This window comes from Choloepus didactylus, chromosome 21 (genome assembly GCF_015220235.1).
Source record: "Choloepus didactylus isolate mChoDid1 chromosome 21, mChoDid1.pri, whole genome shotgun sequence".
NCBI classification, from domain to species: domain Eukaryota; kingdom Metazoa; phylum Chordata; class Mammalia; order Pilosa; family Megalonychidae; genus Choloepus; species Choloepus didactylus.
The window spans coordinates 46,771,749-46,786,675 of NC_051327.1; the positions used below are offsets into that span (position 1 = coordinate 46,771,749).

General features: G+C 44.1%; 1 pseudogene; it reads left to right on the top strand.

Moving 5' to 3' along the window:
* The first annotated feature begins 8,829 nt into the window (after positions 1 to 8,829).
* Positions 8,830 to 9,183, top strand: LOC119517277 (annotated as a pseudogene).
* Positions 9,184 to 14,927: the final 5,744 nt, after the last annotated feature.

A 14,927-nucleotide genomic window follows, 5' to 3' on the forward strand; every position in this document is an offset into this window, starting at 1 on the left:
ATGGCAGGCTGCTTCTCCATATTTCCACCGTGCACGTCGGCCGGCAGCAACACCCAGCACCCAGCAGCCACTAGCTTCTCCTGTAAACTCCCTCTGATGGTTTTGTGTCTCTGATGTGATAGATAGATGCCTTCCTGTGAACAGCTTTCCCTGGGACCCTAGAATGCAGATTTCCAGCAAGTTCCACCAGAGCGGAACCCGGCGACTTTTGTGCCCTCTCCAAATGTTCTGAATCTCAGCCCCAGGGAGGTTGGAGGCTTTTCCTTTGGCACCCGAGGGATGGTGGCTGCTGTTCATATCCGCTCTTCCTATATTCTTTAGAGTTCTCTTTACTTCTTATTATCCAATCCCTTGTTTTTTCTAATTTCCTGTTGTGGTTGATAGGTCTTTATATTAAAATCTCCCTGTTGAAATTACTGTGTGGCTTCTTCCTCCTGGTTGGACCCAGACTTTTACCATCACCAACAAGTATTTTAGCACTAAATAAAATGGAATGTCCAAAGTTTGAAAGTCCCTACTGCAATCCCTAGACAGATGTTTCAGAGGGTGGGCCACTTGCAAGAGCGGTAGAAATCTCCATTGCAGACATATTCCGTAAAGTCATTTTAAATGCTGCTCTTCTACCTTTGCTGAAATGGAGGAAGTTAAGCCGAGCAGCTGCTATGTTGGCAATTCCTGATATCTGATGGTTTCAGGTGGAGGCCAGCTCTGGACAACACAGAAAGCAAGTCCAGGTAGAGGTATCTAGAAATGACTGTCCTGATAATATGGGAAGGCAGATATACAGTGATGGCAGGACAGGGGGTCCATGGCACACACAAAAACAGACTCACACCGCTGTGGCTCTGTCCCCAGGGAAAGAAGTCTAGATACAGGATGGAAAGGGCCCGGAATAGTCAAGAAGGCCCCAAATAAGGGCCAAGTTCCTAAACTTGGTCCATTTATTTGTTCGACACATTTATTGAGCTCCAACCAAGTGCCAGACACAAAAGATAACAACAGTGAACAAGGCAGCAAAGGTCTTATCCCCACACCAACAGACAAGTAAATAGGCCAGTGCATTCAGTGCTAGACTCAGCTTCTATCCAAGTTCCCAAAGGAGCACTTAAACAAAGCTAGAGTCAGGGTAGTCTTTCCAGAGAAAGTGATGGGAAATCTGAGAATTTTGGGAAAGGGGGTCAGGAAGCAAGAGTGTGCGTGAGTTGTCAAAGTATGTGCAAAGGTCCAGAGGAGAAAATTCGGAAGACTGCAAATAATTTGGTTTGTAGTCTATCAGAGTGAATACACCCTTTTTCGAACAGATATTTTGAATGTTCCTTTTACTGTGCTGAAATAAATTCATAAAAAAGTCCATCTACAGTCCTATTTTTAATAATCAATATAACCCTAATTATAATGTGAAGGATAAATAAAAGGGAAGTAATTTATAATAAAATAATGTGTGTCCAATGGTATGCTGTTCTTAAATGAGAATAAAAACAACAACTGCAGGCGACAATATGAATGGATTTCGCAAGCTTAGTGTTGAGTGAAAGAAACCATACCCAAAAGAGAAAATGCATACGGTATGGCTTCATTTATATTACATTCAAAAAGAGCCAATTCTAATCTATACCATTAAAAACTGAGCTACTAATTATTATTCTTGTTATTTTTGTGTGTGTGCTAATGAAGGTGTCGGATTGATTTAGGTGATGAATGTACAACTATGTAATGGTACTGTAAACAATCGAAAGTACGATTTGTTTTGTATGACTGCGTGGTATGTGAATATATCTCAATAAAATGAAGATTAAAAAAAAAAAACAAAAAAAAACTGAGCTAGTGGTGACCTTTGGGGCATAGTGTCTGGACAGGGATAGGAGGGGAGTTTGGGGTGCTAGAAATGTGTTGGTTTCTTGATCTGGGTGCTGGTTACATGGATGTGTTCACTGTGAAAATTCTTGAAGCTTTGTGCACTTCTCTGTGTGCATATTATTGTTTTAAAGATTAAAAAAATAATGTATATCTCAATTTGGAAATGCTTGGGTAGCTCCAAGCCAGAAGATATAGTGAAGCGCTTATATTGAAGTAGTCATATACCTGCACCTCTATGCAGGATTTCTATGATGGCAACAGCCAGAATAGCAGACTGTCACAGGGTAGGGGGTGGAAGGGTTGGTGATTCAAACCGCACAAGAGTTGCCATCTGAGTCATGATTTTTTACAATAGCCAACAATTCTTGGTAAACTTCCAAAAAAAGTAAAAAACAATCTTCCTTCGATTTATGCAGGTGTCGGCCTCCCTGGAATAGTCGGGATTTTTAAAACTGTGCTCATATAAAATGAATTTAGGCTCTGTACTTGGATAATTATGAACCTCTTCCCACCTACATGACTGACCATGGGGCATTCTGAAAATGGTGGAGAACAAAGGGACACTTTTTCATTGAATGGGACTCTCTGGCACTGTGTGGGACAACTGATGTTCCCAGGACACCCTATAAATGCCAGTAGGCCTTCCATCACTGTGACCACAAAGCCACTTCCACAAATTCACAAACATCCCTTATGGCTGGTTCTGTCCCTGTTGAGAGGCACTGGTTTAGGGAGAGCGCCTGGTTTAGGGCCAAGGGCACAGGGCATGGGGTTCAGAATCTGGGGAGGGATCCATAAAGAACTGGGAGGTAAAAGGCTTTTTCAGGGCTCAGTCAAGGTCAGCTTAGTTGGAGGAAACAAATACAGTGGGAAAAAAAGTAGGGCCTGCTAATGCACTTGGCCTACTCTCTCTAGGAGCTCTTTCCACAGCAGTACACAGAACACTTCCACATTCTTTTCAAAAGCTGCCTCATTTTCCATCGTGTGGATGTACCATAGTTTGTTCAATCACTCCCCTATCAGTGGACATTTAACTTGTTTTCTATCTTCCAGTATTATAAACAGTGATTCAATGATAGCTTTTACAAATTTGTCATAAGCACATGTGTTTTATAGTGAAGGTCTTTGTCGAGGGACATGACAAAATGAAGATGATACTTGTTTCGGTTTGTTAAAGCTGCCAAAATGCAATATACAAGAAGTGGATTGGATTTTATAAAGGGGATTTATTAGGTTACAAATTTACAGATCTAAGGTCATAAAAGTGTCCAAACTAAGGCATCAACAAGAGGGTATCTTCACTGAAGAAAGGCTGATGGCATCTGGAACACCTCTGTCAGCTGGGAATGAACATGGCTGGCATCTGCTGGTTCTTTGCTCCCAGGTTCCATTGCTTTCAGCTTTGCTTCCAGTGGTTTTCTCTAAGTGTCTGTGGGTTCTCACTTAGCTTCTCTGGGGCAAACTCTGGGCTTCATCTCTTAGCTTAGCATCTCCAAACATCTTTCTGTCTGCATCTCCAAGTGTCTGGGTCTGTGTCTGCTCTGAGCTTTCTTAAGGACTCCAGTAAACTAATTAAGAGCCACCCTGAATGGGTGGGGTCACATCTCCATAGAAATAATCTGTTCAAAAGATCCCACTCACAATAGGTCTGCCCCCACAAGAGGGGATTAAAAGAACATAGTCTTTTATGGAGTACATTACAGAATCAAACCAGCCAATGCTTTAGGAAGATTTAGCAAGGTGTGGATTGGGGAATGAGTATATATGAGAAGCAAATTATTGTAATAGGCTAGTTTATAATAGGAAGGGAGGTGTGGTGATTTTACAAATACATCCATGGGTTCTCTGAATCTCTCCCTTTCAAGAGTTTCAAGAGTTGGAGACTCATTCCCCTCTTCTTGAGTATGAACTGGACCTAGTTACTTGAATCTAATGAACAGAATAAAGCAGACAGGACAGTGTGTGACTTTGGCGATTAGGTCATAAAAAGACACACACTCTCTTTCTTGAATCACTTGCTCTGAGGGAAGCCAGCTGACATGTTGTAAGCAGCCCAATGGAGCCCTGTAGAGAGGCCCACATGGCAAAGAACTGAGGCCTCCTGATGACAACAATGTGGGCTTGGAAGCACATCCTCCAGCCCCAGTCAAGGCTTCAGATTGCTGCAGCCTAATGAGAATCCCTGAGCCAGAACCATCCAGCTAAGCCTCTCTCAAATTCCTGATCCACAGAGCGTATGAGATAATCAATGTTTGTTGTTTAAGCCACTAAGTTTTGGGGCAATGTGTTACACATAGGAAGAATGATGGGAATGGAAAAGAAAGGATTATAGAGTCAACTGGAAGAATTGCTTATTTATATCCATTTAGAAACTGTCTCTCCCCCACTAAGAATGTAAACTCCTTGAGGCGAGGATCTTGGCCTGTTTGTTTCACTGATTTATTCTATGCATCCAGTACACAGTAGAGTCTCAGGTCTGGCAGGGGAAAGCCATGAAAAGGAAGGAGTCTGTTAACTCCGAAGTTTGGGACTCTAGGCCTAATACGCCAAAACAAGAAGAGTGAAGTCTAGCTGGATAGTACATAAATTTGGAAAAGGGCAAAGTTCAGTTCTAGAACAAATATCAATCTTGTGGTTCAACAACCAAGTGAAAATATTTAGCAGTCAATTGGATGTGTGGGCCTAGGACAGGATTTCTCAACCTCAGCACTATTGATATTTTGGGCTAAGTTGATATTTTGTTGTATGGAGTTGTCCTGTGCATGGTAGGATGATTAATAGAAGCATTCCTACCTTCAACCCACTGAATGCCAACAGAAACTTCCCCTCCTATTGTGACAACCAAAAGCATCTCTAAACATTGCCAAATGTTCCCTGGGGGAAAAAATCACCCTAGTTGGGAACCGCTGGCCTAGAGGCTATAACTGACCACTGAAACCAAGGGAAAGAGTGTGGATGCTTGAACCTTGGGGAAACGCACTTTAAAAATGATGGATGTATAAAGGAAGATGGAGAAAGCATAGCCAAGACACAAAATGAAACAAAACCAAAAGGGATTCAGAAGTCAATAGAGGAGAGAGGCAGAATAAACAGAGTAATGAGAGGGTTGTACCCCTTGGAGAGAATTGTTTTAATAGAACAGTGGGGCAGAAGCCTGGTTGAAGTGTGTTTTGTGTGTTTATTCACACTATGTGCATATTAGGTAGGACAGATGATAACAAAGTAGATGAAACCTAGCAGCCAGTAATATCAAAAGAGAGGCTGGATTTGCTGGAAAAAAATGAGAAATGAGGGAACAAGTTGCACTCTGCATTCCCCAGCCCTAGGGAATCTTGAAAGGACAAAGTATCCATAGTCCTCCTTCTCAAGAGGGAAGGAGGATGTTTGTGGAAGAAAGGAGCAGAGCTTTAACAAATTAAGTTGGAGGAGACCATGAAATGGGATCTGGGACCCACCTCTGACCTCCCCAGATTAAATTCAGGAAATTGGCTTACTGGGTTGGGGCCCATAAGAATTTCCTCTGAATAGTACAGTATGAGTCCAGGTCATTCTTTTAGAACATGGCAGACCACACGCCAAAGGTTCTATAAAGGACCCTCTGGTCCATTCCTACTTTCACCTGGATGAACTAAAGCAAAAGCCTCTACTCATCTCCAGGTCATCTTCTCCCAAATTTTAAACTCAGCTTTCCCCCCTAGAGAAGCTCTCTGTTGCTCAGATGTGGCCCCTTCTCTCTTTAAGCCTACTCAGCTGGTCCTACATAGGACATGACACCCAGGGGTGTAAATCCCCCTGGCAATGTGGGAAATGACTCCTGAAGATGAGCCCGGACCAGCACTATGGGATTGAGAGGATCTTCTTGACCAAAATAAGGAGGAGAGATGAAACAAAACAAGGTTCCAATCGCTGAGAGATTTCAAATGGAGTTGAGAGGTCACTCTGGAGGGCATTCTTATGCGCTATACAGATATCACTTTTTTAGTTTTTAGTGTGTTGGAATGGCTAGAGGGAAATACCTGAAGCTGTCAAACTGCAACCCAGTGACCTTGATTCTTGAAGACAATTGTATAACTATGTAGCTTTCACAGTGTGACTGAAAATCTTGTGACTCGCACTTCCTTTATCCAGTGTATGGACAGATGAGTGGAAAAATGGGGACAAAAATTAGGTGAAGAACAGGGTGGGATGGAGGGGATGGAAAGATCTAGGTGTTCTTTTTGCTTTTACTCTTAATTTGGAGTAAGGAAAAGGTTCAAAAATTGATTCTGGTGATGAATGCACAACTGTATGATGGTGTTGTGAATAACTGTACACTGTGGATGACTGTAGGGTGTGTGAATATATCTCAAACTGTATTTTAAAAAGTAAATGAACAATAGGGGAGGAGGGGAATGGGATGTTTTAGATGTTCTTTTTTATTTTAATGTTTATTTTTTGGTGTACTGAAAATGTTCAAAGTTTGATCATGGTGATGAAAGCACAACTATATGATGATACTGTAAACAACTGATTGTATACTTTGAATGCTTGTATGTTACGTGAATATATCTCAATAAAATTGTATTAAAAAAAAAAACTCAGCCCAATACCACTCCCTTGCTGAAGAACATTCACAGCCTCCCTGCTGCCTACAGTGTGAGGAGAAAGGAGTGCTTCCTTAACCCTCAGAGAAAAGAAGGGAACTAACACTTATCAACTCCTACCAGATGCTGTGTTTCACACCTTTGCAAGGTAGGGACTCTGACTAAACTGCAGCTCAGAGATGTAAGGTGACTGACCAAATGTCACAAAGCTATTACATAATAAATATCAGAGTTGGGATGTCCCAACCCATTCTAACAAGCCCCAAATATCATGACCATCTCAAATAGCGTGAGCTTACCCCAACTGACTTTTGCAAACTCTATCTCAAATACCCTACACCTGAGCCAAACTGAATTAATTATCATGTTAGTATACGTCCTATGTCTTCACATCCTTCTAGAATGTCACTACTTCAAGTCTGTCAAGATTCTATCACCCTTGAAGGCTCATCTCCATGGTACTTCCTCCCCAAAGCCTTCTAAAAGTCTCTCTTGCTTCTGATCTTCTAGGGCATTTTCTCACTGTCCCTTCTGTTCTACAATTATTTGTGTCCTCTGGGCAGCTCTTTTGCTTACCTCAAAAGATTGGATGAAGGACAAATTACATAATCGATGGGGAGAATTTTGTGGAGTGCCCCAAATTTTTGTGAAGTTGCAAAGAAATTTCACACATTTTAAAAACAACTTTGAGATGTAATTCACATACCATACAATTCACCCATTGAAAGCGTACAATTCGGAGTTTTTCTGTATATTCATTCCTCCCAACCTCCCACCCCCACCCTCACCCCCACCCCCACCCCCACCCCCAGCACTAGGCAACCCCTCATCCACTTCCTGTTCTCAATTCTGAACATTTCATATACGCTTTCATACGTTTTGTTTGATTCTCACAAGACCTCTTTGTAGGAATTTTACACAAAGATCTTCGGACGTAGGGATCAACACTGACCGTTTTGAACCAATTTAAGTGCCAAACTCGCGCACCGAAGCTCCAACCTACAAATCTCAGATTCCACCGCTACAAAGGCGGGCGGGGATTTGCGGACCTCGAGGATGCTCAGCCCCTCCCCTAGTGCAGCAAGAATCGAGGCCAGGGCCTGGGAGGCGCTGACCCCCGACGCCGAGCTCCCGCAGGGCAGAGCCGCCTGGGTTTCCCACCGCACTCCCGGCTGCTCCATTGCACCCGCGGGCAGCCACAGGCCCGGTCTCAAAGTGCTGCAGTTCCCAGAACCTGCCTTCCTACTTCGGCTTTTCCTCCCAGCACCCGGATCACCCACCGAGATCTCTAACGGCTCGCACGTCCTGTTACTCCCACGCGAGCGCCAGTCAAAAGTCCCCACCCTCTGAGGCCCAATCATCGGGCATCTTCTTTCGACCCTTTGACTGGAATTGTCCCATCAACGACCGTGATAATAGAGCCCGGTACGAAACGCCCACTACAGCGCAGTGGAAAGTGCCACTTTACTTACCCGCAAAGAAAAGGGTGGGGGCCCAACGGTGCCATGTTTAGTAAGGTCAGCTTGACTAAGCCAGGAAAGGACGGCATATTGCTGGTGTGAGAAATGAGGAAGAAGGCGCCGCCACGTTTTCTAAGGGACTTTCCCAGGATTTTCCCAAAATGAGAGGTTTCCTAGGGGCAATCAATCAATCAATCAATCAAAATAAATAAGGGGCTGTCCTGAAGCTCCGGGTGGGAAACGTCCCTGGCACTCCGGAGGGAAGGGGGCATCTCAGGACCCGAAGCCCACCCGGGTCTAATAAATCATCTTTCCAAAGATTAGGAGAGGTCCTCGCTATTACCTTTTTTCATTTTTTAAAATAGTTGCCATCATAGTTTTAAAATGGGGAAAAAAATCCGCCAAAACTAAAACAGGATAGTAAAAGCAGCGATATATTTTAAATGTTTGCATTTAGCAAAGTGATGCTTGTTAACACAAAAATTGCATTGCAATATAATTGTGCTATTCACAAAATAATTCTTAGTTAGAAAAATAATATAGGAGGCAAGGCAAAGTAATTTCCAGTAATGAGGCACAACTTTAAGTTTATCTAATGAAGGTTTTCTTTCAAGTCTCTCAGTGTCTCTGGGTCCATACCCTTGTTTGAGGATAAAATCAAAAATTTAAATTGAGGACTTCTTGAGAGTGAGGCCTGGGACCAAAGGCTCTGCATCCCCTTTTCCCCATAGGCATGCTTCTGAGATTCCAGAAGAATTGAAAGGTATATTTATAGGTCTATACCCAAAAGAATGGAAAGCGAGGACTCAAACAGATACTTGTACACCAGTGCTCATAGCAGCATTTATTCACACCACTGCCAAAAGTGGACAGAACGCAAATGTCCATCAACAGATGAATGCATAAACAAAATAGGGCATATGCATACAATGAAATATTATTCAGCCAGAAAAAGGACTGAAGGCTGTCTCCCGGGTGAACAAAGTCGTCACAGCAAGGAAAGGCCAGTGCAGGTTCACCCTCCTGGGGACTTGGGGCGCCCCAAGTCAAAACGGAAGCCGACTCCCAAGAAGATGATGGGCATCCTAGAGACCCAGTTTACCTGCCCCTTCTGTGACCATGAGAAGTCTTGTGACATGAAAATGGAGCCTGCAACACCGGAGTCATCTCCTACACCCTGTACTTAGAGGAATTCCAGACGCCCGTGACCTGTCAGTTCCTACCTTGCAACGGTGGACCTGTACAGCGATTGGATAGACGCCTGCCAGGCGGCCAATCAGTAGGAACACAGAGGACCCACCCCTTCTCGGTCCCGCCCACCAAGGAGATAGGACCCCCCCCCCGCTCCTTCTGGGTACTAAGTCAGATGTGGGCCCCGGGCTGCGCCAGCCCTCCGTGTGTGAATGGGGAGTGGGTGCAGTGTGAGAGGGTGGGGGGACCGGGGTTGCTGTGCGTGTGTTGTGCTTGCAGACCCGCGGGGTTGAACTGGCCCCGGTTGGCTTCCAAAGCCATTGACTTACTCCCTGTTCCCAGTCTCCGGCCCTCCCTGGCTTTGGGGCCTGAACCCCTCTGGAACCAGTTTCCTGATGCCCCTGGGCAAAGGCAGGCCCACCCTCTCCTCATTAGACCCGTGCCAGTTTTAACGGGACTTTCCACCCTCCTCCCATACTTTCCAATGCCTGTGGCCCAGGTGTGGAATTTGCAGACCCCGAGACCACTTGGCTGAGCCCTGGCAGGGGGCTGATACACCCATGTTAACTGTTTCATGTGTAGTTGCTTTTGTTGAGAGGCAGGGCTGAGCATGGGACAGCTAGCAGTCACAAGCCTTACATAAACACCCGATGCAGGGAAAAAGAAGATGAAGAGGAGGAGGGGGAGGGGGGGAGGGGGAAAAGGAATGAACCTTGAAATAATTATATTAAGTGAAATAAGGCAGACACCAAAAGACAAATATTGTATGATTCCACTTATTTGAAATATCTAGAAGGAGCAAATTCATAGACACTGTGCTGGCTTGGATGTACTATGTCCCCCAAAACGCCATTATCTTTGATGCAGTCTTGTGTGGGCAGACATATTAGTGTTGATTAGATTGTAATTCCTTGAGTGTTTCCATGGAGATGCGACCCACCCAACTGTAGGTGATAACTCCGATTAGATAATTTCCATGGAGGTGTGGCCCCATCCATTCACTGTGGGCTCTGACTAGTTTACTGGAGCACTATATAAGCTCAAACAGAAGGAGCAAGCTTGCTACAGCCAAGAGGGACACTTTGAAGAATGCACAGGCGCTAAGAGAGGAATGACCTGGGAGAAAGCCATTTTGAAACCAGAACTCTGGAACAGATGCCGGCCACATGCCTTCCCAGCTAACAGAGGTTTTCCGGAAACCACTGGCCATCCTCCAGTGAAGGTACCTGATTGATTGTTGATGGCTTACCTTGGACACTTTATGGACTTAAGACTCTAACTGTGTAACCAAATAAACCCCCTATATAAAAGCCAATCCATTTCTGGTATTTTGCAAAAGGCAGCATTAGCAAACCAGAACAGAGACAGAAAGTGGATTAAAGGTTACCAGGGAGAGGGAGGAATAGGGAATTTTTGCTTAATGCTTAAACAGAGTTTCTGTTTGGGGTAATTACAAAATTTTGCTAAAGGATACTAGTGATGGTAGCACAGTGCTGTGAATATAATTAATACCACTGAATTGTACATGTTAAAAATGGAAAATTTTGTGTTATATATGTTATCACAATAAAAAAAAAAATAAGTCTCTCTACCCAATATTCTATACTCTGGTTTCTCATTTGTTCTGGAAACACTGGCTGCACACATACTGCATTTAAGGCACATTGTCTACCTTGGAGGAACTCAAGTGAACTGAGCTATTAACTCCCAAGAACTATGAGTCATAGGTACAAAGGAGAGTAAGCTGTATTTAATCTACTATTAAAAGTGTCTATTTAATTTTTTAAATGGAAAGAGTAAAAAGAAGTAGACAAAAGAGTCAGGGTCTTAGTTCTTTGAGCCGGATCCACTTGAGGGCACTAAGCACTAACCACATATCTTCCAGGGGTCCAATGAATCAGCCTTGGAGAGTGAGGGGGTGCCCCAGAGACAGGGGAGGGGGAGATACCCAACTAGCCAAGGGGTGGGATCTGGAGAGAGGGGTTGAAGACCATACCCCCAACCTTCAAGGCTTCTCCAAGAATAAAAGCTATTTTATCCTTACAGCATTTCTCACTGCTTATAGTAGAACATGTCAGGCAGCACCCCTCTTGTTGACTGAGCTCTCTCTCACTCAGAAAATAACTCCTTTGAATTAACCACCTACCAAAGGCCCCACGCTTCACACAATTAACTCATTTAAAGCCTCACATGACATCTCTGTGAGATAAATAGTATGATACTAATTTTACAGACTGTGGTGTTTTGGAACTGTATGTACCCAAGAAAAAAATGTCCTTAAAGTTAATCCATTCCTGTGGTTGAGAACACAGGGTAAGAAGGACTTTTGATGAGGTTATTTCAGTTTAAGTTGTGGCCCACCTCAGTCAGGGTGGGTCTGAATCTTATTACTGGAGTCCTTTATAAGAGAATGAAATTCAGACAAAGAAAAGAAAGCCATGGAAGCAAGAAGCTGACATCAACAAAACCCAGAAGAAAAGGAAGAGACCAGCAGATACTGCCATGTGCTTGTCACATGACAGAGAAGCCAAGGACTGCCAGCAGCCAGCCCCAGAACACCAGTCTTTGGGAAGAAAGCATTGCCTGATGATGCCATGAATGGACTTTCTTTAAGCCTCAAAAATATAAGCTAATAAATTCCCATTGTTTAAGCCAACCCATTTCATGCTATTTGATTGAGTAGCCTAGGAAACTAAAACAGACTAAAAAACCTACACTGGGCAAGGTAAAGTAACTTGCTTACATCACACACCTGCCAACAAGTGGAGCCAGGTGTCAAGAGAGGTCCCTCTGACTCCAAGGCCTGCATGCTTTCCACTGAACTGTGAGCCCATCACAGGTCCTGTACCTCCGAGTCTGAGAAGAAGGTCAGTCATGGAATGAAGGTACCCTGTGGACCTCTGGAAGGAGGAAGGTCACGCCTTTCTTGTGTGTGTGTTTGTGTGTAAGAGGGAAGCCAAGAAGTTTTTTTCATTACTTTGATATTTTTGAGCAATTGCTGGGTTGAGAAGTAGCATAATGGTTAGGAGACGTGCTTCAAAGCCAGACACAGGACTACATGACTGGCTCTTATCTTAGCAGTGTGACAGTGGAGAAAATTCCTTACTGGACTGAGCTTGGTGTCTGCATTCCTAAACTGAGCTGACCGGCCTTGTGAGGTTGTTTTGAAGATTAAAGGAGGTAATGTATTTGAAGTGCTTTGCACAACTCATGAACATTGCAAAGGCTGTTGTTTTTATGATTATTATCACTACAGTGTGAGATAGAAGCAACAAAAAATAAGACCCTGACCCGGCCAACGTAGTCGTTGTTGCTGTGGAGAAAAGGGAAGAGGGCACTTCTGTAAGTAACTCACTGATACTTTAGTTTGGACACTTGTATGGCCTTGGGACTGTAAATTTGTAACCTAATAAATCCCCTGTATAAAATCCAATCCATTTCTCGTATATTGCATTTTGGTAGCTTTAACAAACCGAAACAAACATCATCTTCATTTTGTCAAAAGGCCTTCGGAACAGACAGGCCAGAAGTGGAATCGCGGGGAAGCCCAGCGTGCGCTCACCAAGCCTTAACCACCTCGAAACCCCTCAGGCGGCGCCTCCAAACCCAGCCTCCCGCCAGGCACCACCTAGCAACAGCGTCGGGGAATCTGTCCCTAGGAACCAATCAGCGCGGCCCCGTGTGTTTGGCTTGGTGGGAGCGGCCCAATCGCTGGGCGCTTCCGGGAATCGCTTCCTCAAATCAATCTTCTCGGACGCCAATCAGAGGTGAGGATTTGCCAGAGCTGGAGCGGAGAGTTCGCACCTGAATCTTAATCTGATAAGACCAACTGGAGGAAGCGGGTGTCAGGCTTCCCACTGCATCTAAGTGACGGCCGTGGAGGCCAGTCGCCGCCTTGTTCTTTTAGGGCATTTTCCAGTCTCGTTATCCATTCTGGGTACCAGAGTGACCCAGGCCGCGGTGATTCCCCTGTCCGGCCGCGGCTTGGCTTCACGTGAGGCCAGTTCCTGTCAGGCCTGGGCGCTGGGTCCGACCTGGGCGGTGTCTCCGCAGTCGGGAAAAGGCAGTGGCTCCGGGTCTGGAGCATCCAGTACCTGGGGCTGGAAGGGGCCGGAGTACCGCCCCCGACCCCACTCCCCGCCTGGTGACCCAGAGAGCCTCGACCCAAGCTGGGGGCCGTGAGCTTGGCGGCCGTGGCCGTGTAGTCTCCCCGGAGGAGTGGGAATGTTTGCGTCTGCGCAGTAGGCCTTGTACCTGAATGTGGTGCCCGAGACCTACGGCCACCTGGGGGGGAGGGGCGGTCCCACACCTGCCCATGTCGGCTCATTCATGTATTCATTTATTCGCCGTCCCTAAGCCATTCTGGGGACGAGAGATGCGGACACAGAAACTACGATGCGGTCCCTGCCCCCAGAGGGCGCAGTGCCTCTGGGAACCGAGGGGCTAAAGTCGGGGAGAGGGGGATTAGGCTGAGGCTTGGGGAGGGCTGTCAGAGAATGCCCCCTGGCAACCTTGGGGTTTGTTTGTTTTTTCTTTTTTTTTTTTTATCAAACAACTTACTATGACCATCTTTCCATGTCTGTGACTATTCATCTACAACATAGGTTTTTTGTAACAGCGTTATTGAGATAAAATTCATATACGATACAATTCACACATTTAAAATGTCCAATTCAGTGGTTTTAGTATATTGAATTGTGCAACTATCACCACAATCAATTTTAGATTCACTAATTTTAACATTATGCCACATTTGCTACATCATTCTTTCTATTTAGCTATCTATCTAATCTGCCAATAGTCCTTTTTCTGAATGCTTGAAGTGTGGACTGTATACATCATGCTCCTTGAGCAATTACTACTGCCATCTACATTACCTAGAACAAGGATATTCCCTTATGTAAGCACCTAAAGTGCAGATATGAAGTTCAAGAAAATTAACACATAGAAAGTTTACAGTCTATATTCAAACTTTTTCAAATGTCCCAATAATGACTCTTTGAGCCTTTTCTCCTCTCTTATTAGATCCCATCCAGGATCATGTACTGCATTTAATTGTCATTGTCTCTTTAGTTGCTCTTACTTTCTATTTTTAATCGTGAGAACATATATACAACATAAACTTTCCCATTTCAACCACTCCCAAGTATACCATTCAGTGGTATTAATAACCACCTTCCATTACTAAAACTTTTCCATCTCCACCAACAGAAATCCTACATCATTGTACATTAACTCCCCATTCCCCCTTCTCCCCACATCTGGCAACCTGTATTGTAATTTCTGTCTCTATGAGCTTGCATATTTTCAAATATTTTCTTTGTAGTTACCATGGGGCTTAAATTTAACATCTGAAATCTGTAATAATTTCATTTGCATGGTACAAATTTAAATTCAATGGTATTCACAAATTATGTTTCTATACCCCTCTTTTCCCTCATTTTTATGCAGTTCTTGTCACACATTACATGTTTTTACATTATGAGTCCTAAAACCCCTGATTTATCATTACATTTTATGCATGACCTTTTAGATCCTGTAGGAAGTACAAAGTGGAGTTACACAGTAGAAATACAATAGTATTGACATTTATATTTACCCATGTCATTGCCCTCAATGGAGATCTTTATTTCTTCATGTAGCTTTGATCTATTATCTATTATCCTTTCCTTTCAACCTCCTAAACTCTCTTTTAGCATCTTCTGTAGGGCCAATCTAATGGTGACAAAGTCCCTCAGCTTTTGTTTAACTGGGGATGTCTTCACTCTCCCTCACTTTTGAAAGACAGTTTTGCTGTATATAGAATTCTTGGTTGGCAATTTTTTTTCTTTCAGCA